Source organism: Bombina bombina, chromosome 6, assembly GCF_027579735.1.
Source record: "Bombina bombina isolate aBomBom1 chromosome 6, aBomBom1.pri, whole genome shotgun sequence".
NCBI lineage: Eukaryota > Metazoa > Chordata > Amphibia > Anura > Bombinatoridae > Bombina > Bombina bombina.
Genome location: NC_069504.1, coordinates 154,324,933 through 154,347,328, shown reverse-complemented (window position 1 = coordinate 154,347,328; position 22,396 = coordinate 154,324,933). Strand labels below are relative to the sequence as shown.

Genomic DNA, 22,396 nt, shown 5'->3' with positions numbered 1-22,396 from the left:
TTCTTTATTCTCTTGGTATCTTTATTTGAAATGCAAGAATCTTAGTTTAGATGCCGGCCCATTTTTGGTGAACAACCTGGGTTGTCCTTGCTGATTGGTGGAAAAAAATCATCCACCAATCAAAAAGTGCTGTCCAGAGTTCTTAACCCAAAAAAGCTTAGATGGCTTTTTTTCAAATAAAGATAGCAAGAGAATGAAGAAAAATTGATAATAGGAGTAAATTAGAAAGTTGTTTAAAATTGCATGCTCTATCTGAATCACAAAAGAAAAAAATTGGGTTCAGTGTCCCTTTAAATGGACACTAAACTTACATTTTTCTTTCTTTCATGATTCAGATAGAACATGCAATTTTAAGCAACTTTCTAATTTACTCTTATTATCAAATTTTCTTCGTTCTCTTGCTATCTTTATTTTAAAAGCAGGAATGTGATGCCGGCCCATTTTTGGTTGAGAACCTGGGTTATGCTTGCTTATTGGTGGGTAAATGTAAGCCACCAATAAGCAAGTGCTATCCATGGTGCTGAACCTAAAATGGGCTGGCTGCTAAGATTTACATACAGTCTTTTAAAATAAAGATAGCCAGAGAATGAAGAAAAATTGATAATAGGAGTAAATTAGAAACTTGATTAACATGTTATGCTCTATCTGAATCATGAAAGAAAAAAATTGGGTTCAGTGTCCCTTTTTAAATCGCAAACCTAACTGGTAACAGAAGTATAGAATGCCTATCCTCATAGAGACCATCTAAAAGGAACTCAAGAGGCCACTTTTGGCCCTAAAGTACTCAAGCTATGGTAATAATAATGGAAGGTATCATGAAATGATCAAACCACTTTTGGGCCTCACAGTGTAAAGGAACCTAGGCTGTTAGCCATGGATCATCTTGTAACTGATCTATGAGGGGGGTGCTATAATGTATGTACTATCGGTTAATTCTCATGACCAATATGTAACTGAGATATGTAGCAGAAATAGCTGGACAGCTGGAGCCGTACACAATGATGAAGTTCCCCAGAAGAGAGCACATTTTGATAATGCAAGTCCATTTTAAATTTGTTTTTGTGAATCATGAAAGTTTATTATTAACTTTAGTGTCCCTTTTATGACCTCAATTCGCTCTCACTGGAATGAGTTTTAACAAAGGGTACAAACAGAAACGCTTTTGTAGTCGGCCTTTTTCTTCTTCTATAGAAAGCGAAGTTCTAAAAACTATTTTACAGCGAGCAAAAGATGGATCTCGGTTTTCTTAAAATTCCGTCCTCCTACACATCATACAATGGATACGTTCACTAAATGTGTGTCCAGGAATCTTACAGGGGATCTAAAAACAGCACTGTACATTTTGTTTTGTACTTGCTGATTGGATATGAAACCCAACAATGTTCTTGCACGGTTCAGATACAACTTTCTAATTTACTTCTATTATCAATTTTCTTCATTCTCTTCTTATCTTTTGTTCAAAAGCAGGACCATGCTTAGGAGACGGGCTATTTGCAGGAGCACTACATGGCAGCACTAATTTTTGCGTTTCATATCCCTTTAATTAACAATTCCTCATACATACCTCACCTTACAAGTAGGTTTGTGTTGTTGTTGCTGTTAATAGAGCCTGGATCATCTAAAACCAGAGCCTTTATTAAAGGGACATGGAACCCACATTTTTTCTTTTTTGATAGTGCATAGAATTTTAAACAACGTTTGAGTTTACTCCTGTTATCAATTTTGTTTATTTTTTCAAATTTGCTTCCTTCTCTTAGTGTCCTTTGTTGAAATAGCAGTAATGAGCCATTAACAAGGGGCAAATATGTGCAGCCACCAATCAACAGCTAGCTCCCAGTAGTGCATTGCTGATCCTTAATCTACCTTGGTTTTCAAATATGTAATTCAAGCCAATGGCACATTTTATACATGTATTATTCCTTATTAAAATAATGTATATTGATTTTTGACTATACTGTCCCTTTAAAAAGAGACTCCAGAGCCCTAAAGCTTGCTGAAGTGTTTTTAGGGGTGTTAAAGAAGTCCCCCTTATTCCTGTTTTACTAAAGTGCCCTTTTCATGAGAAGGCACTTGAATGCTCCCAAGTTAGTTTTCTCTCTTGCACAGATATTAGTTTGTTGGGCTCCGAAAATTGCCAACTGTGGCTCGTGGCCAACATCTTTGGCGTTTGTTTAGTGCCCAAAAGCACAAATGCACATGTCTGGTGATGATTAAACAGCAATATTAGCAGAGAAGAGTGTTCCACAATGTTTTTTATAGCCTGTTGACTTATTGTTTTAATAAATATTAAACTACATTTTAGAGTCCTGCTATACAAACTAGCAGAGACCAGCCAATTGTTTTATGTGCACATATAAGCAATCTATTAAAGGACCATTAAATACAGTAGATTTGCATAATCACCAAATGCATATTAAAAAGACAATGCAGGGGGGGGAGGCATGTCCGGGCAGCGCCCATGATCGGTCGCAAATCTGGGGACTGCTGCTGTGTTCCCCTAAGGCCAGTTTTGTAAGCGGCCCAGCAGTAAAACAGTTAATAAGGGAACCATACCTTGCAGCCGGCATTGTGTAGTGTTTGCTAATTGTTCTAATTAACTGTTTCACTGCTGGGCCGCTCACAAATATGTCTTTAGAGGGAACATTGGCTGAGACGGAGATAATCCGCAGATTATCTATCATATAAGGACCCATCTTACATTGAATCAGATAAATCCTGCTATAGAAGCGTGTGCCGAATCTAGAGATGCAAATTTGGTTTGAGTGCCACAGGCAGTTTCCTGGACAGGACCATTGATGTTCAAGCGGCGGCCTAACTATAAACACCCAGGAGAAGTACAGTATCAGTAATAATACCTATAAATATGGAGGTAATATATTCTAGAGTGCAAGCCCTTTTCATCGACTTTGAGCAGATGATGATTACTTGGCTGGACCGTCTCCAGTCTATTATAGAGGACGACTGTGTGGAGGCATCTGTCCCTGGGACTGACATACTGAAGGAAGTGGGACCTGTTGAGTGGGTATGTAATTAAAAAGCTAGCCTATACCAGTTACTGAAGAGATCGGCTCTATGCTCTGAACTGCATGCCTGCAAGAGCTCTTCCGGCCGTATTCTGCTTTCCACGAGGGGGGATGAGGCCGGCCCCTCGCAACATGACATGGATTGTATCCATCCCCGGGAAGAGGCCTATCTTATGGGCATGACGTTTTCTGAGCAACCACATGAGCCCTCTCATGAAGTTGGCCCTCTCATCCCACAGAGTCCCGCCGATACGGACACTTTGGAGTTCAACCCACCTGAATCCGGTACTTCTGAGAAGCCTCCTGGGACTGCTTCTATTGCATGCTGTGCTGCCCTTGCCCCTCTGGCTAGATTGTGCGAAGCTAACTGGTTTACATTGGGGAGGACACAGGGCTGTGATCACAGACCAATACATCTCCTCATGTGACTGTGTTCTAAAAGTTGGAGTCGGCTAAGGGACATAAACAGGCTCTCCCTTTAAGGCACTCGCTATAGACCGGTAGTATGTGGGAGACTCCAGATCTTGCCTAGGTTTAATTTTCACTCCTTTATATGTATAAATACTTAACAGAAGGATGAACACTGTATACTCATGAAGAATAACGCTCTGAAAACGTACAGATTTTGTATCTGTAACTTTTATGTGTTTTCAGTATTTGCAGAGCAAAGCAGAGGGCTTTCTAGGAGCAATTATTAGGCTATGACAATGAGGAGCCTGCAACGATACTTGTAAACTTTAGGGTCCATCACCTCCTAATAGAAAGAGTCAACAAAGGAAGCGCATATCAGCACTTGAACTTATTAATTCCTCTCCCTGTTAGCTGATGTAATGTATGTATAAAGAAAGCTTAAGACTCAGATGTGCCCTACTATATGTATACTATATTTACCTGCAGAACTCGGGTCTTAAAAGGACAGTATACACTCATTTCCATATAACTGCATGTAATAGACACTACTATAAAGAATAAGATGCACAGATACTGATATAAAAATCCAGTATAAAATTGTTTAAAATCTTACTCTCAAGCTCTCAGTTTAGCTCTGTTGAAAAGGTAGCTGGAAAGCCCACTTCAAGTGGGAAATAAGACACTCCCCCCTCTCCCTTCTTTTGCATATGAAAAGACCCTTTACACAAACAGGAGCAAGCTGGAGTAGGTAGCTAACGGTATTCTCATAAAACTTTGGGGCTTGGTTAGGAGTCTGAAAATCAGAGCAATGTTATTTAAAAATAAGCAACACTATACTTTTTTTTTTTTTTTATACAAAAAAAACTTTATGGGTTACATAAATAGATCATCTACAAAACATTTATGCCAAGAAAAAATGAAAATAAATGTATAATGTCCCTTTAATGCTCTGCTAGGCTATGTGATTATAGTGTAGGAGGATATTCTAGTTACTACACAGTTTTGTGCTACATTATATACCATCTGATTTTGCCTTTCGTATTGTAATTTGTGTATTTTGCCCTTTAACTTGATGTTAAGTATTGTATTTCTTTTATATATATATATATATATATATATATATATATATATATATATATATATATATATATATATATATATATATATATATATAAAAAAAAAAGTATCGAATTAGGGAACACCTTTTATCCCTAGAAGATGATAAACCTAAAACTCCAGTGGCCAAACATTTTCAAACCCATGGCCTACATACTAAACATCTGTTCCACTTTGTAGGCATAGACCATGTAAGAAAAGACATTAGGGGAGGTGATAGAATGGGCAAGTTACTCAGACAAGAAGCTTTCTGGATTTTCACCTTGCAAAGCAAATACCCAAAAGGCATCAACAAGAGACAAGATCTAGACCTATTTTTAGATTAATTATTTCTAATTACACAGCTACGACATTCCACATATTGCCTACATGCCCCTTTCCTTTAGAGTCATCATTTCCTTACAGTTGCCAACTAATCTTTAGTTCCATGTATATATACTATTGATCCAATCGGTGTAGTACCACCCTCCCAGGGAATTATTTTTCTAGTCTACTTGTTCTTCTCATGTGGTAACTAAAATCAACTTGGATGGATGTATCCACTTACATAGTCTAAATATCTATTAACATAGTTTTGTAGGGGGCTCAAAATACACATTTACACCCCCTTCATATATAGTATATTATCTTCTTTAGAGCAGTAAGCATAGAATAGATTTATGTTTGATGGTTCTTTGTATTATTACTGCATATTTGAGCATAATTTAATAAGATACGGTTTATTATATATTTTTTATTACAGATTATCTGTAGTTTATTTATAATGACATAATTCATGCATATCATTGATGGTTTGAGAATATGTCTTTGCTCAAGTTATTAACATTTTAAACCTTAGTTCAATTTTCTTCGTCTATGCACATATTTTAAGTTAGTATAACTTTATAGTTACATTCTCCTTAAGTTTTTTTTATATATATTTTTCTTGTGTTCCCGGTATATATATTTACATATTTTTATTTCTAACTGGCAGCTGCTTAGGATGGTTCTTATCACCATTTTCCTTTTTTTTTTTTTCCATCCTTCTTAGGTTTTATCATCTATTATTATTTCTTCTTCTTTTTATTTTTTATTTGTAGTCCCGCAGCCACATCAGTGATTTCTATGCCACTTTCCTTTAGTTATTTATTTTCTCAGTATTTCTCTTACGATGCAGTAACTTATTGTGAATTTCATTTCAATATGTTATACATTATTGCAACCTGTGCTTATAACACAGCACATTTTTATTGATACGCTTCATATTTGCACTTTTTTCAAATGTATTTAAATGAATTTGATTGGTTGTTGATATCCTTATTAACTTACTTGTGGAACACACCTGATGATCTCTGATGAAGTGCATTGCACATGTGCGAAACGCGTCAGCTCACCACCATCTAACCTTGTATACCACTGTGGGATTCATCACCTTTAGCCTGAATAAATCCACTTGGTTATAACTGATCCTGATGGTCCTCGTTTTCCTGTTGTTTATATATATATATATATATATATATATATATATATATATATATATATATATATATATATATATATATATATATAGTGTATGTATGTATGTATGTATATATGTATATAGATATATATAGATATACACATAGATATAGATATATACATACATACATACATACATACATACATACACTGCAGGGACCCCGATATGACCTTGTCTTAACCCCCTCTTCTCACCTATTAATAGCCTTTGCTTACAATAGCAGTTACCTTGCTGTCAGCGGCCGAGACAGCGGGAACTAATTTGATGGAGATGGCAATTTTAAGTTCCAAAGCACAGAGGTGAGAAGATATATTTTATTTACTAGGTCTTGGGGAATAAAAAGTACATTATTATAGTACAGTTAGTATCAGTTGAGTAAGCCCTGACCCATATATATAAAAAATTATAAGGTTCTACCCTCAGATGGGATCCAAAAGTGGTCCCCAATTTATCATGTGCCTCCTATAGGCTTCAGGTGTTGGAAGGTATGTATTTTGAATTTGTGCATCTGTGTCTCACATTGAAATGTATCCGCTCTGTACTGTTTGGAGAACCTTAATAAAAATAATAATAATAATAATAATAAAAAGAAAAGACAATGCAATAGTCTAGATTTTAAATGAGCAATTACTTCAATTTACCGCCCCGTGTACCATGTGACAGACACCAACCAATCACAGACTCGTATACATATTTACTAGGAGCTTTTGTACATGCTCAGTAGAAGCAGGTGCCTCATAAAGTGTGCATATAAAAAGACTGCACAATTTGATAATAGAAGTAAATGTAAAAGTATTTAATACAGCATGCTCTATCTGAATAATGAAAGTTTAATTTTGACTTTAGTATCCCTTTAAGAGCCCTAATTTGATACCAACCATAAGAGATGAAGCTGTGACAGTCAGTATTCAGTGATCTGAGCCACTGTGACAGCTCAGTGTGCTCCATCCAGCACATAGTGATTTTATTTGCACTTTCCTTATAGAGATGATCTATGCCATGTGGCGCATTCTGTGATTTGTGTTTTTGTAAATCATTTTAATGACCCAATATAAAAGCATTTCATGGACAGTAGAACTATTAAACACCTAACTAATGTTCCAAGTGTAAACACGGAAGGTATTTGTGACATTTATAGATGTGTGTACGGAGCACATTACATCATTGCTAAGTAATCTTAACTACAATTCTGAACAATCTGTCTGAGCAAATTATGCTACATGTGTTAGGAATGTAATTATGTAAATTACCATTTAATTCACTGGGGGAAAGTATATTAGATGGGTCTTCTAATTTTCATGTACCATTTATGCCACTGACTCCAGCTAACTTAGTTTTTAATCCTTGTAAATGGGTTAAATACACAGGTAAAGTTCTGCTCGAGCTGCAAGCATTGCAGCTCCCACTCACAAAACGGGCAATGATGTGCGACTGTTGCTACTGATTGTTTGACTGGCTGTGTTCTTCTCCGACGCTGCAGAGTTTGTGGCTCCTGAGCTGGAATTCAACTTTTCAATTTACTTCTATTTGCAAATTTGCTTTTTTCTCTCTTACATAGGAGTCTGAACCTAGATTTACTCTTAAACTATTGACATTCCTCATGAGCCGTTTGACCACATAATTGTTTACTGTCTCTTAATAACGCTGATGACTTGTTTTTATCAAGACTTACACTTTTGCCTACACTATGAAAACAATTTTAGTAAAGATTGCCAGTGCCAAGCTAGGTTAAATGTTGCTTCACATTGACCACATTATATGTTTGGCAAATTAGAACCTCTTGCACGTCTTAGTTCTCGTTAAGCGCCCATTTTAATGGTATCTAAAAGCCTGGCTGGTAATTAAATGTTAAATATGTCTATAGTAGGGATGTGCATTCTGGTCATTCGGCAGCTAACGAATGGGGAAGATGGCACTTGCCAGCGGCATTTGACTCTTCAGAGTAGGATCTCTTCTTGTGAAAGTGCAAATCCAGATATTAGTGTGTTGCACTTTCACAATAAAAAATCTGGCTCAGAAAAGACCTGAATGCCTCTGGCGGCCGCCATCTTCCTCATCTGTTAGTTGTCGAATGACCCAAATGCACATCCCTAGCCTAAAGGGGAGCTGCTAATTAGCTCGGTACACAACTTTTTTTTTTTTAAGCCTTAAATATTTTTCTTTCCTGATAGTAAGAAAAAAAGAATTGGCTCATTAAAGGGACACTAAACATCAACATTTTTTTACATGATTTATGTAGATTACAATTTTAAACAACATTCCAATTTACTTCTATTATCTAATTTGCTTCATTCTTTAGATATCTTTTTTTTGAAGAAACAGCAATGCACATGGGTGAACCAATCACACAAGGCATCTATGTTCAGCAACCAATCAGCAGCTACTGAGCCTATCTAGATATGCTTTTCAGCAAAGTATATCTAGAGAATGACGAAAGTTAGATAATAGAAGTAAATTAGAAAGATGTTTAAAATTGCATGCTCTTTCTAAATCATGAAATAAATATTTAACTTGCTTAAAGGGAAATTAAACCCAACATTTTTCTAACTTGGGGCCTAATCGCTCCATATCATTTTAGATAATGTGAATTTTCTGTTTATTGATTTTTGTATGTTGCATAAAATACTTGGTGAACATTTTTTTAAAAAACTTTTTTGTTTTTAAAGATTTGCAAACCAAGTAAGAAATTTGGAGAGACTGCACATGTCTACAATCAATTAGACCGAGGTGGTGAAGGATTCTTTACAGGTTGCAGGTAAAGTCATATTTTTCGCATACAATGTTGATGTAAACCTAACATTTTTTTTTTAAACAGTCTCTATTAAGGGACAGTAAACCCCTTGAGATCGGAATATAGAATGTTTAGTTATATATAATGAAACAACTTTGAAATATATTTTCATTATTTATCTTTGTCCCCTTTTTTTGTAATGTAGCTCTGGAAATTGAGTGATTTCTAGTTCTCAGAACTTGAAATGCGCACTGACTTCTAAAGGCTAACCTTACTACATATACAGTATGTCCCTTATTGGATTTAAACAAATAATTTCACTGAATGTAGGCAGCGTATAAACTGGGCCTTAAGCCGCACAAAGTCCATTGATTGTAAAGTCATTCACCCACTCTGGAGTTACACACAGTAAACAAGGCCAAGCAGAAAACGCTATGTAAAAGTAAACGCTAGCCATTCATTGCCTGCTGGATTAGTGGTGTTCCGGCCAGATTCAATGCAGGCTTAGCAATGGTTAATACAGATAAAGTATGAAAACAGTACCTTGTAGCGGTACCTCTGAGTGCCAATAAATCCAGAGTTAGCCGTGTCTCATCCAAGTTCCACTGTGTTTGCGGATAGTGCCAAAAGCCTGTCCGGCTTCCGTAGTAGGGTGCTTTACTTAGCAGGTAACTTGATTGGTTTGGCGGGGTCGGGTGACCTATCCTACGTGTTTCATGCTGACAGGCACTGACGAAGTGGCTGTCAGCATGAAACGCGTAGGATGTTTCTAGCATGTTTGGCTCTTGTATGAGTTTTTGCACTATATAAGAATAAAGGTGTCTTTCACGTATACCACCTACCTGGATAGTGTTTCTGTTTCTCTTGTTAAGTGTATCCAGTCCACGGATCATCCATTACTTATGGGATATTCTCCTTCCCAACAGGAAGTTGCAAGAGGATCACCCACAGCAGAGCTGCTATATAGCTCCTCCCCTCACTGCCATATCCAGTTATTCTCTTGCAACTCTCAACTAAGATGGAGGTCGTAAGAGGACTGTGGTGTTTTATACTTAGTTTATTTCTTCAATCAAAAGTTTGTTATTTTTAAATGGTACCGGAGTGTACTGTTTATCTCAGGCAGTATTTGGAAGAAGAATCTGACTGTGTTTTCTATGATCTTAGCAGAAGTAACTAAGATCCTTTGCTGTTCTCACATATTCTGAGGAGTGAGGTAACTTCAGAGGGGGAATAGCATGCAGGTTTCCTGCAATAAGGTATGTGCAGTTAAAATATTTTTCTAGGGATGGAATTTGCTAGAAAATGCTGCTGATACCGAAGTAATGTAAGTAAAGCCTTAAATGCAGTGATAGCGACTGGTATCAGGCTTATTAATAGAGATACATACTCTTATAAAAGTGTATTTTAAAACGTTTGCTGGCATGTTTAATCGTTTTTTATATATGTTTGGTGATAAAACTTATTGGGGCCTAGTTTTTTCCACATGGCTGGCATGAATTTGCCTAGAAACAGTTCCTTGAGGCTTTCCACTGTTGTAATATGAGTGGGAGTGGCCTATTTTAGAGCTTTTTTGCGCAGCAAAAATTACAGACACAGACACCCAGCTTCTTCCTGCATGTTCCAGGACTTCTCTGAAGGGCTCAAAAGGCTTCCAAAGTCGTATTGAGGGAGGTAAAAAGCCACAGTAGAGCTGTGGCAGTTGTTGTGACTGTTTGAAAAACGTTTTTGTCATTTATTAATTCCGTTTTTGGTATTAAGGGGTTAATCATCCATTTGCAAATGGGTGCAATGCTCTGCTAACTTGTTACATACACTAACGAAATTTTTACAGTGTAACTGCCTTTTTTCACTGTTATTTTAAATTTTGACAAAATTTGTGTTTCTTAAAGGCGCAGTAACGTTTTTTATATTGCTTGTAAACTTGTTTTAAGTGTTTTCCAAGCTTGCTAGTCTCATTGCTAGTCTGTTTAAACATGTCTGATACAGAGGAACCTACTTGTTCATTATGTTTAAAAGCCATGGTGGAGCCCCATAGGAGAATGTGTACTAAATGTATTGATTTCACCTTAAACAGTAAAGATCAGTCTTTATCTATAAAAGAATTGTCACCAGAGGGTTCTATCGAGGGGGAAGTTATGCCGACTAACTCTCCCCACGTGTCAGACCCTTCGCCTCCCGCTCAGGGGACGCACGCTAATATGGCGCCAATTACATCAGGGACGCCCATAGCGATTACCTTGCAGGACATGGCTGCAATCATGAATAATACCCTGTCAGAGGTATTATCTAGATTGCCTGACTTAAGAGGCAAGCGCGATAGCTCTGGGGTTAGGAGAGATACAGAGCGCGCAAATGCTGTAAGAGCCATGTCTGATACTGCGTCACAGTATGCAGAACATGAGGACGGAGAGCTTCAGTCTGTGGGTGACATCTCTGACTCGGGGAAACCTGATTCAGAGATTTCTAATTTTAAATTTAAGCTTGAGAACCTCCGTGTATTGCTTGGGGAGGTATTAGCTGCTCTGAATGACTGTAACACAGTTGCAATTCCAGAGAAATTGTGTAGGCTGGATAGATACTATGCGGTGCCGGTGTGTACTGACGTTTTTCCTATACCTAAAAGGCTTACAGAAATTATTAGCAAGGAGTGGGATAGACCCGGTGTGCCCTTTTCCCCACCTCCTATATTTAGAAAAATGTTTCCAATAGACGCCACTACACGGGACTTATGGCAGACGGTCCCTAAGGTGGAGGGAGCAGTTTCTACTTTAGCAAAGCGTACCACTATCCCGGTGGACGACAGTTGTGCTTTTTCAGATCCAATGGATAAAAAATTGGAGGGTTACCTTAAGAAAATGTTTATTCAACAAGGTTTTATTTTGCAGCCCCTTGCATGCATTGCGCCTGTCACTGCTGCGGCGGCATTCTGGTTTGAGGCCCTGGAAGAGGCCATCCATACAGCTCCATTGGAGGAAATTATTGACAAGCTTAGAACGCTTAAGCTAGCTAACTCATTTGTTTCTGATGCCATTGTTCATTTGAATAAACTAACGGCTAAGAATTCCGGATTCGCCATCCAGGCACGTAGGGCGCTATGGCTTAAATCCTGGTCAGCTGATGTGACTTCAAAGTCTAAGTTACTCAACATTCCTTTCAAGGGGCAGACCTTATTCAGGCCTGGCTTGAAGGAAATTATTACTGGAGGCAAGGGTCATACCCTTCCTCAGGACAGGGCCAAATCAAAGGCCAAACAGTCTAATTTTCGTGCCTTTCGAAATTTCAAGGCAGGAGCAGCATCAACTTCCTCCGCCTCAAAACAAGAGGGAACTGTTCCTCATTCCAGACAGGCCTGTAAACCTAACCAGGCCTGGAACAAGGGCAAGCAGGGCAGAAAACCTGCTGCTGCCCCCAAGACAGCATGAAGGAATGGCCCCCTATCCGGAAACGGATCTAGTGGGGGGCAGACTTTCTCTCTTCGCCCAGGCGTGGGCAAGAGATGTTCAGGATCCCTGGGCTGGGCGTTGGAGATCATATCTCAGGGATATCTTCTGGACTTCAAAGCTTCTCCTCCACAAGGGAGATTTCATCTTTCAAGGTTATCAGCAAACCAGATAAAGAAAGAGGCATTCCTAAGCTGTGTACAAAACCTCCTAGTAATGGGAGTGATCCATCCAGTTCCGCGGACGGAACAGGGACAGGGGTTTTATTCAAATCTGATTGTGGTTCGCAAGAAAGAGGGAACCTTCAGACCAATCTTGGATCTAAAGATTCCTCAGAGTTCCATCATTCAAAATGGAAACTATTCGGACCATCCTACCCATGATCCAAGAGGGTCAGTACATGACCACAGTGGACTTAAAGGATGCCTACCTTCACATACCGATTCACGAAGATCATCATCGGTTCCTAAGGTTTGCCTTTCTAGACAGGCATTACCAATTTGTAGCTCTTCCCTTCGGGTTGGCCACAGCCCCGAGAATTTTTACAAAGGTTCTGAGCTCACTTCTGGAGGTTCTAAGACCGCGAGGCATAGCGGTGGCTCCGTATCTAGACGACATCCTGATACAGGCGTCAAGCTTTCAAATTGCCGAGTCTCATACAGAGATAGTTCTGGCATTTCTGAGGTCGCATGGGTGGAAAGTGAACGTGGAAAAGAGTTCTCTATCCCCACTCACAAGAGTCACCTTCCTAGGGACTCTTTTATAGATTCTGTAGAGATGAAAATTTACCTGACGGAGTCCAGGTTATCAAAACTTCTAAATGCTTGCCGTGTCCTTCATTCAATTCCACGTCCGTCAGTGGCTCAGTGCATGGAAGTAATCGGCTTAATGGTAGCGGCAATGGACATAGTGCCATTTGCTCGCCTGCATCTCAGACCGCTGCAATTATGCATGCTAAGTCAGTGGAATGGGGATTACTCAGATTTGTCCCCTCTACTAAATCTGGATCAAGAGACCAGAGATTCTCTTCTCTGGTGTCTATCTCGGGTCCATCTGTCCAAGGGTATGACATTTCGCAGGCCAGATTGGACGATTGTAACAACAGATGCCAGCCTTCTAGGTTGGGGCGCAGTCTGGAACTCCCTGAAGGCTCAGGGATCGTGGACTCAGGAGGAGAAACTCCTCCCAATAAATATTCTGGAGTTAAGAGCAATATTCAATGCTCTTCTAGCTTGGCCTCAGTTAGTAACCCTGAGGTTCATCAGATTTCAGTCGGACAACATCACGACTGTGGCTTACATCAACCATCAAGGGGGAACCAGGAGTTCCCTAGCAATGTTAGAAGTCTCAAAGAAAATTCGCTGGGCAGAGTCTCACTCTTGCCACCTGTCAGCGATCCACATCCCAGGCGTAGAGAACTGGGAGGCGGATTTTCTAAGTCGTCAGACTTTTCATCCGGGGGAGTGGGAACTCCATCCGGAGGTGTTTGCTCAACTGATCCATCGTTGGGGCAAACCAGAACTGGATGTCATGGCGTCTCGCCAGAACGCCAAGCTTCGTTGTTACGGATCCAGGTCCAGGGACCCGGGAGCGACGCTGATAGATGCTCTAGCAGCTCCTTGGTTCTTCAACCTGGCTTATGTGTTTCCACCGTTTCCTCTGCTCCCTCGACTGATTGCCAAAATCAAGCAGGTGAGAGCATCAGTGATTCTGATAGCGCCTGCGTGGCCACGCAGGACCTGGTATGCAGACCTAGTGGACATGTCATCCTTTCCACCATGGACTCTGCCTCTGAGGCAGGACCTTCTAATACAAGGTCCTTTCAATCATCCAAATCTAATTTCTCTGAGACTGACTGCATGGAGATTGAACGCTTGATTCTATCAAGGCGTGGCTTCTCCGAGTCAGTCATTGATACCTTAATACAGGCACGAAAGCCTGTCACCAGGAAAATCTACCATAAGATATGGCGTAAATATCTTTATTGGTGTGAATCCAAGAATTACTCATGGAGTAAGGTTAGGATTCCTAGGATATTGTCCTTTCTCCAAGAGGGTTTGGACAAAGGATTATCAGATAGTTCTTTAAAAGGACAGATTTCTGCTCTGTCTATTCTTTTGCACAAGCGTCTGGCAGAGGTTCCAGACGTCCAGGCATTTTGTCAGGCTTTGGTTAGAATTAAGCCTGTGTTTAAAACTGTTGCTCCCCCGTGGAGCTTAAACTTGGTTCTTAAAGTTCTTCAAGGAGTTCCGTTTGAACACCTTCATTCCATTGATATTAAACTTTTATCTTGGAAAGTTCTGTTTTTGATGGCTATTTCCTCGGCTCGAAGAGTCTCTGAGCTATCTGCCTTACAATGTGATTCTCCTTATCTGATTTTTCATGCAGATAAGGTAGTTCTGCGTACCAAACCTGGGTTTTTACCTAAGGTGGTTTCTAACAAGAATATCAATCAAGAGATTGTTGTTCCATCATTGTGTCCTAATCCTTCTTCAAAGAAGGAACGTCTTTTACATAATCTGGACGTAGTCCGTGCCTTGAAGTTTTACTTACAAGCTACTAAAGATTTTCGCCAAACATCTTCCCTGTTTGTCGTTTACTCTGGACAGAGGAGAGGTCAAAAAGCTTCGGCAACCTCTCTTTCCTTTTGGCTTCGGAGCATAATTCGCTTAGCCTATGAGACTGCTGGACAGCAGCCCCCTGAAAGGATTACAGCTCATTCTACTAGAGCTGTGGCTTCCACCTGGGCCTTTAAAAATGAGGCCTCTGTTGAACAGATTTGCAAGGCTGCGACTTGGTCTTCGCTTCACACCTTTTCAAAATTTTACAAGTTTGATAGTTTTGCTTCTTTGGAGGCTGTTTTTGGGAGAAAGATTCTTCAGGCAGTGGTTCCTTCCGTTTAATCCTGCCTTATCCCTCCCATCATCCGTGTACTTTAGCTTTGGTATTGGTATCCCATAAGTAATGGATGATCCGTGGACTGGATACACTTAACAAGAGAAAACATAATTTATGCTTACCTGATAAATTTATTTCTCTTGTAGTGTATCCAGTCCACGGCCCGCCCTGTCCTTTTAAGGCAGGTCTAAATTTAATTAAACTACAGTCACCACTGCACCCTATGGTTTCTCCTTTCTCGTCTTGTTTCGGTCGAATGACTGGATATGACAGTGAGGGGAGGAGCTATATAGCAGCTCTGCTGTGGGTGATCCTCTTGCAACTTCCTGTTGGGAAGGAGAATATCCCATAAGTAATGGATGATCCGTGGACTGGATACACTACAAGAGAAATAAATTTATCAGGTAAGCATAAATTATGTTTTTTTGCCTAATTGGCTTTATCAGATTACTGCAAAACAATGTACTTTACACTAACTTTGACTGTGGATAGCCTTGTCTTCTACAGGCTAAAGACCAGATTGGCTCCTCCATATAAGACAAATGGAGGGTGGAATTTGGCTATTAAAAAATAATTGCAGTTGAAAGGATGGTAATTTGTTTTAAAAACATTAAGACTTGGCTTATATTGTATGTTATTCTATAACAAAATTATAGAAATGTCTTGTAATTACAAGGTGTCCCTTTAAAGGGACACTCAATCAAAATGAAACTTTCATTATTCAGACAGAGCATGCTATTTTAAACAACTTTCAAATTTACTTCCATTAACAAAATGTGTACAGTCTTTTTATATTTAAACTTTTTGAGTCGCCAGCTCCTACTGAGCATGTGCAAGAATAAGTGTGTATGCATTTGTGAATGGCTGACGGCTGTCACATGGTACGTGTATGCATTTGTGATTGGCTGATGGCTGTCACATGGTACAGGGGGAGTGGAAAAAGACATAACTTAATATTGTCAGAAAAAAAATCTACTACTTATTTGAAGTTCAGACTAAGTGCTATTGCATTGTCTTGTTATCTTGCATTTGTTGATTATGCAAATCTACTGTGTTGACTGGTCCTTTAAGGTGTTTGAATTGCTTCTACGATAAATTGTGTTTGACCCCAACTCAAGTTAGTAATTATTTTGTTAGATTTAAGGATGCTCTTATGATAGTAGAGATGAGATGTTAGAAAATGGAAATAATAAAATACTATGTGTGGTTTAAAATGTATTGTGTGTTATCTTCTCTTATCTTCACCATATTTATCCTATAACACTGTTATCAGTGTAATAGGAATATATACACACACATACATATACACACACATCATTTGGACTTTTCAAGAGTAGACAAATGCTGAAGATGGCAGTTGCAAGCCACATTCGCCAACTTTCGGAGCCGGATTTCTTCTTGTGAAAGTTCCACAACACTAAGATTTGGATTTGCACAGATCATTGTCTGTTGTACTTTCACAAGAAGAAATCTGCTCCAAAAAGAGCCTAATGCTGCGAGCGGCTTCTGCATTAGCTAATGAAACTGCTAAATGCACATGTAAATGTTTTAGTGTCTCACAATCCCAACTAATGTTAGCCAAATTAGTGTGTTCATTCAAAAGGTGCATCTTAAAATAAATGTTTGACATAGAAAGCTCACCCTATGGCAGCAGTGTTTGCAACAATGTTTGCCGCAATACCTGCTATAGTGGAATGCTAAAGAGATCAGCATGCCCTTGAGTCTACATAGGTTTACTCTTCAACAAAGGATGCAAAGGGCACAATGCAGTTTTGATAACAGAAGTACATTGGATTTTTTTTATTTGCCTGCTCTGTCTGCATTATGAAAATTCATTTTTGACTTTAGTGTCCCTTTAATCTATGGTTGCAGTCAACAATGATGAAATATAGTCTGACAGATTTTGTGTCTCATGCCCCTGGAGCCCAGAGTTCTTCAGTAAGTAGAGGAAAAGGTATCCTCGTGCCAAGCCTATTGCCCATGTTTTCTAAAGCTGTATTATGTGGGAGAGTAGGAACAGATAACCATTATTGCATATCCATCTCATCAGTAGTATAAAGTATGTGAAACACAAATTAGATCTGTTTGGGGCCCCCCTTTTTTTATTATTATTTTATTATGGTCTAAATGTATGATATCCACATTTTCAAACAAAAAAAAATATATACTACTATATTTAGGACTGTTTTTTTTTTTAATATAAATGCTTTAGTTAAAACCCATTTGGATTATGCATTTTTGTGCTGCATGCTGGTACCGCAGCTATTTGTCGAGGGTTTGGATACAGAAATAATACAGTGTAATGTAAGTGGGACAAGTTAAGCTTCTCGGTTCCCATAAAATATGCCAGTTATGCTAAGTCATTAAATCGGCTTTAGTTATGTGCTGTAACCCTTCTAATTGCTCAGTCAGGAATTTAAGCAATATAAAGATCATTATGATGCTATAAATGCTTCATTTTGTTTAATAAACTCATAAGTGTTCTGGAGATTTTGAAATAATGACAACAAAATACCCTGTGGCCTTTTTAGAATGGCTGCCAAACTAATACATTATAGAATGGTAGCGCATCCAAACAGGCCCTCATCACATTGTGTCAGTCTGTGTGTTAGCAGAGTCACATTGCTCAGGTAGTTGTCACAATAATATGCTGTCAGTCTGTTATTTACCAGCATACAAGCCGCTTTTATTCCTGTGTTTTGTGGGATACAAGTGTAATAGGCTTCTTACACTGCACGGCCTAAAAGAACCTGAAAGTTAAAAAAACTTTAAATTGTCTTATGATGTTAAATATATTTCTCTTGTTAAGTGTATCCAGTCCACGGATCATCCATTACTTGTGGGATATTCTCCTTCCCAACAGGAAGTTGCAAGAGGATCACCCACAGCAGAGCTGCTATATAGCTCCTCCCCTCACTGCCATATCCAGTCATTCTCTTGCAACTCTCAACTAAGATGGAGGTCGTAAGAGGACTGTGGTGTTTTATATTTATCTTTGTATGGTTTTGTTGAAAAGCATACCTCAGTAGCCTCTGTAGAAGCACTGCACTAATTTGAGCTAATGACCCATACGCCTTTGTCATTGGCTCATTAGATGTTTTCAACTAGGTCCCAGTAGTGCAATCCTGCTCTCAAGGTGACTTAAAGTGAAGGGCAATATAGATCAATCGGTACCCGGTTTTTAATAATCCTGTTAAAAAACAAGGGTACTTTAATTCATCAAAATTGACATTTCACTCGTTTTCTTCAAAACCTTACCTTTTAATCCTGACAGCCGCTGCAGCGCTTCCTCCACCCGTCGCAAGCCCTCTTCGCGGGTCCAAAATGTCGAATCCGTCTTCCTCCAATCATGACGTTGCCTCAGGCCATGATCCCCCGGGGGGAAAGCCATGATTGGAGGAAGCTGGATTAGTAATTTCTGACGTATGAAGAGGCTTCCGACGGCCGGGGGAATCGCTGGAGCAGCTGTCAGGATTAAAAGTTAAGTTTCTGAAGAAAACAAGTGAAATGTCAATTTTGATGAATTAAAGTGCCCTTGTTTTTAATAGGATTATTAAAAACCGGGCATCGATTCATCTAAATTGACCTTCACTTTAAACTGTTTAAGCCTTTGCAGAATTCTAACACACAGTTATATGCAAGTAACATTTCCCAGCTGTGCGACTAGCAGTTCTGATTGGCTCATGAGTTGTACGTTACCTATGTGTTTAACTCCTTTGCGGGGGGGTTAAACACATAGATTATTGGTGTCAAGTTACATATTCTAATGAAAGATCATATATTATTTTGTTTTGCTGTAACTGGCAATATTAATTGAGTTAAGACAAACTGCAATAAAGATGCTATTCAAGGGGTGTGTCCTGAGACTACAAAAAAAACAGTTTTGCCAACAAAATGGCAATTTTAAATTCTTTTAAAACACTTGATGTTGTAATCAGATGTTTCTCAATGCAGTGTATAATTTCTAGTGCATAAATAACTGGAGAATGGATTAAAAAAATTAAAAAAATTGCGATAGATCCTTCAGTTGGTTCTCAGTCAGATGATTTTTACATTTTCTTGAAAAAACAAGTGTTATAAAGCGCTAAGGTCTAAAAATTAATCCAGGCCTCTCCCTAACCACCTCTCCAAATGGCTATATAGAAAACAGAGTATCAAAATATAAAATGAGAGGGCGCTAAAAGCAAGAATAAATACCACACTTAATCTCTAAAAAATTATGAGTTTAATAAACATAATTAAACATATATATGGCAAGTAAAAATTACTAACATCAAAAAATAGAAGGGACGTCTCCCTATAGAAAATAAATCTTAAAAATACCACCAATATATTCAGAAAAAATGTTAAAATTCCATTTATCATCCGTATGTATAAGGACAAAAAAGTATAGTCAAATCGATGTAGACCACTGGTAAAAATTGATCCGCAAATGCTCAGGGACCAGCAGTTGATAATGATCCAAAAAAAATGATTAACAATGTTGCATAACACTTTCAGTCATTTTGTGGCAATTCTTAAATAGATGAGTGCCTAAAGTTTAAAGACAGCGTTCCACCTTTTATATGCAATTATCAAAAGTACTTATGTATATGTTAAAAAGGGCGCTCCAGGGCGTCTTACCGTTTTCTTTTATCGGCTAAAAGCAGGCCGCTCAGCTTATGTAGTGAAGGTTCACCCGTGGTGATTGAGTGATATTCAAGCTTCCAGGTAAACTCCCACTAAGGTTTAACCGTCTCACAGCAAGCCGTTCTGACCACACTGGTGGCGGTTTCCTCTCGGTGGTTGAGCACGGTAATGGTCCGTGTCACTGGCTGGATCTGTCCTGACTGAGGTTAACACCTTACTTTGTACCTTTTAGTAACAACGGCTTCAGGACAAAATAGAAATTCTGGCAGCATGAAGTAACGGAGAATGTCAGTAAGTCCCGCACTTAGCGTGTATCACGCGCGGGATAAAAAGAACTAGGTACCTAGTATCAGATATTTGCTCTTAGCAGGATAAGCAACTCTCCTTCTACGCGTTTCACCCAGCTGTGGGCTTTCTCAAGATAAAAGTTGCTCCCAGAACAAAGTTTAAAAACCTGCTGCTTCTCTTCTATTGGTCCGAGTTCTAATTGCTTTAAAAGGTGGATTTCATTTTAAGGTGGATTGTCCGTTTCTTCAACATTCTAAGAATTTGGCACTTGTTTAGCCATCTTGGAATATTTAAAAATGTTATAAATATTTTGATTAAAAAATTGGTATAACTTTAAAACATTTTATTTGGTGGTATTATAAAATTGATTGGTGGTATTTATAAATATATTAAAAAACTAAATAATGTTCACAAAATTGCAATACTATATAGCAACACAAAATTGATTATTTAAAAATAAATAAATAAATAAATTAGAGGATTTATGGAGAATCAAGACCTTGTTTCTCGTATTGGCATTGTATGATATAACTACATAATTGTTATCACATGGATTTGTGTGTAATCCATATATCCTAGATTATTTCTAAATATTAGGAATACGCATATTTGGAACAAGGAATTTCTTATGTTTGAGAAAAAATAGAAATAATAAATATATGATGGTCTAGCTTCCTCCAATCATAATATATGTTAGGATTTTGATGAGTTTATCATAACTGTCTCTGGGAAGATTTATATTCCTAAAAAAGGGGACAGATCCATTTCTGAATTTAACCCAGCAGGGTAAAGGGAGTTATACTTATAAATAAATTCAGCTTCTTTTTTGAGGAGTTTATTTACAAAATTTCCTCCTCTCCAATCCCCTTTTACTATGTGGATACCCCAGAATTTAAAGTGTTCTAAGTTGTTGTTATGAATGTCTCTAAAATGTTTATAAAGGTGAGTGTCTAAATTACCTTTCTCAATATTGCATAGGTGTTCCCTAATCCTATCACGTAACATTCTTGTTGTTTCTCCAAAATACACTAAATTGCATGAACATTTTATAACATATATCACTCCCTTCTGTGAGCATCTTATTATATTTTTAATATCCAGTTTTTCCATTTTTTCGGTTATGTTTATGGAGCTGCTCTTTGTACTATATTTGCATGCTCTACATAAATGACATGGAAAGAAACCCTTCAAATTATGTCCATGTAGGTCTTGTCCTTATACATACGGATGATAAATGGAATTTTAACATTTTTTCTGAATATATTGGTGGTATTTTTAAGATTTATTTTCTATAGGGAGACGTCCCTTCTATTTTTTGATGTTAGTAATTTTTACTTGCCATATATATGTTTAATTATGTTTATTAAACTCATAATTTTTTAGAGATTAAGTGTGGTATTTATTCTTGCTTTTAGCGCCCTCTCATTTTACATTTTCTTGGCAGATTCTTCCACATAAACTAAATTTATTTTCTTTGTAAATTGATCTTTAGTTAGGTAAATGGAAACACCTTGTTTTCTTGTACTTTTGGTGGTGGATTCAGGAAGTTTTGTTTATTGTAAAATGTGGTCATAGTTCTTGCTGCAGTCAGCGGGTTTTTCCTCTTGCAAAACAAAAATATGAAATGCCCCATGTGTCACATTTATGTGTGGAACCCAGGATTTATGTTTGAGATGTTTTGTAAAAACTAATGTACAGTTGCGCCTTGGGCCGTCTGCCATGTACAATAAAGAAAAAGATAGAGGTTGAAAAATTTTGTTTTTAAAACTATGAACCATCTGAGATGTGGTGGTGTATATGAATGTGTTTGTGAGCATTACACGTGTGCATGCTCTCTGCCTTTGATTATTTTTGACAGGTTGCATGCACAAGAAACCATACAAAAACAGGTAATAAAAAAAAAATGTCCTGAAGGGGGAGCCTAAAATAACCTAGAGTGAAAAAAATGTGTGTGTGTATATAGTGCACTGATTTGCAATAAACCATAAATAAGTAATGATCAAAAGACACCCGCGTGTCGTCACATATACTAATAAAATAATATAACTTTCACAAAGTGATCTATGCACCTAAAAGATGGAGAAAAAAAAATCTAATATAATAAATAAAATATATATATATGTGAAAAAAAAAAAAAAAATGGTGATAATTCTCCAACTCAAAAAAAGTGAATGATGTAAAACAATAAAATGGATACCATACATATATAAAGGATTTTTTTTAGAATGTAACAGTATGTGGAAAACATTCACTGTCCCAAAGGAAAGAGAAACAAATGTCCCAAAAAACGAAATCTCAAAACAAGAACGACAATACTGTTTTTTTGTGTGGTGCTAAACTGGGGCCAAAACACCGGATGGAA

At 38.0% G+C, this 22,396-nt stretch overlaps 1 protein-coding gene across 1 annotated transcript in view; it reads left to right on the top strand.

Annotated features, from left to right (window-relative positions):
• Positions 1–22,396, top strand: part of PLXNB2 (plexin B2) — a gene marked incomplete in the record, with an annotated part of 627,297 nt that overhangs the window by 135,029 nt on the left and 469,872 nt on the right. The window contains 1 exon segment of the mRNA XM_053716644.1: positions 8,715–8,803.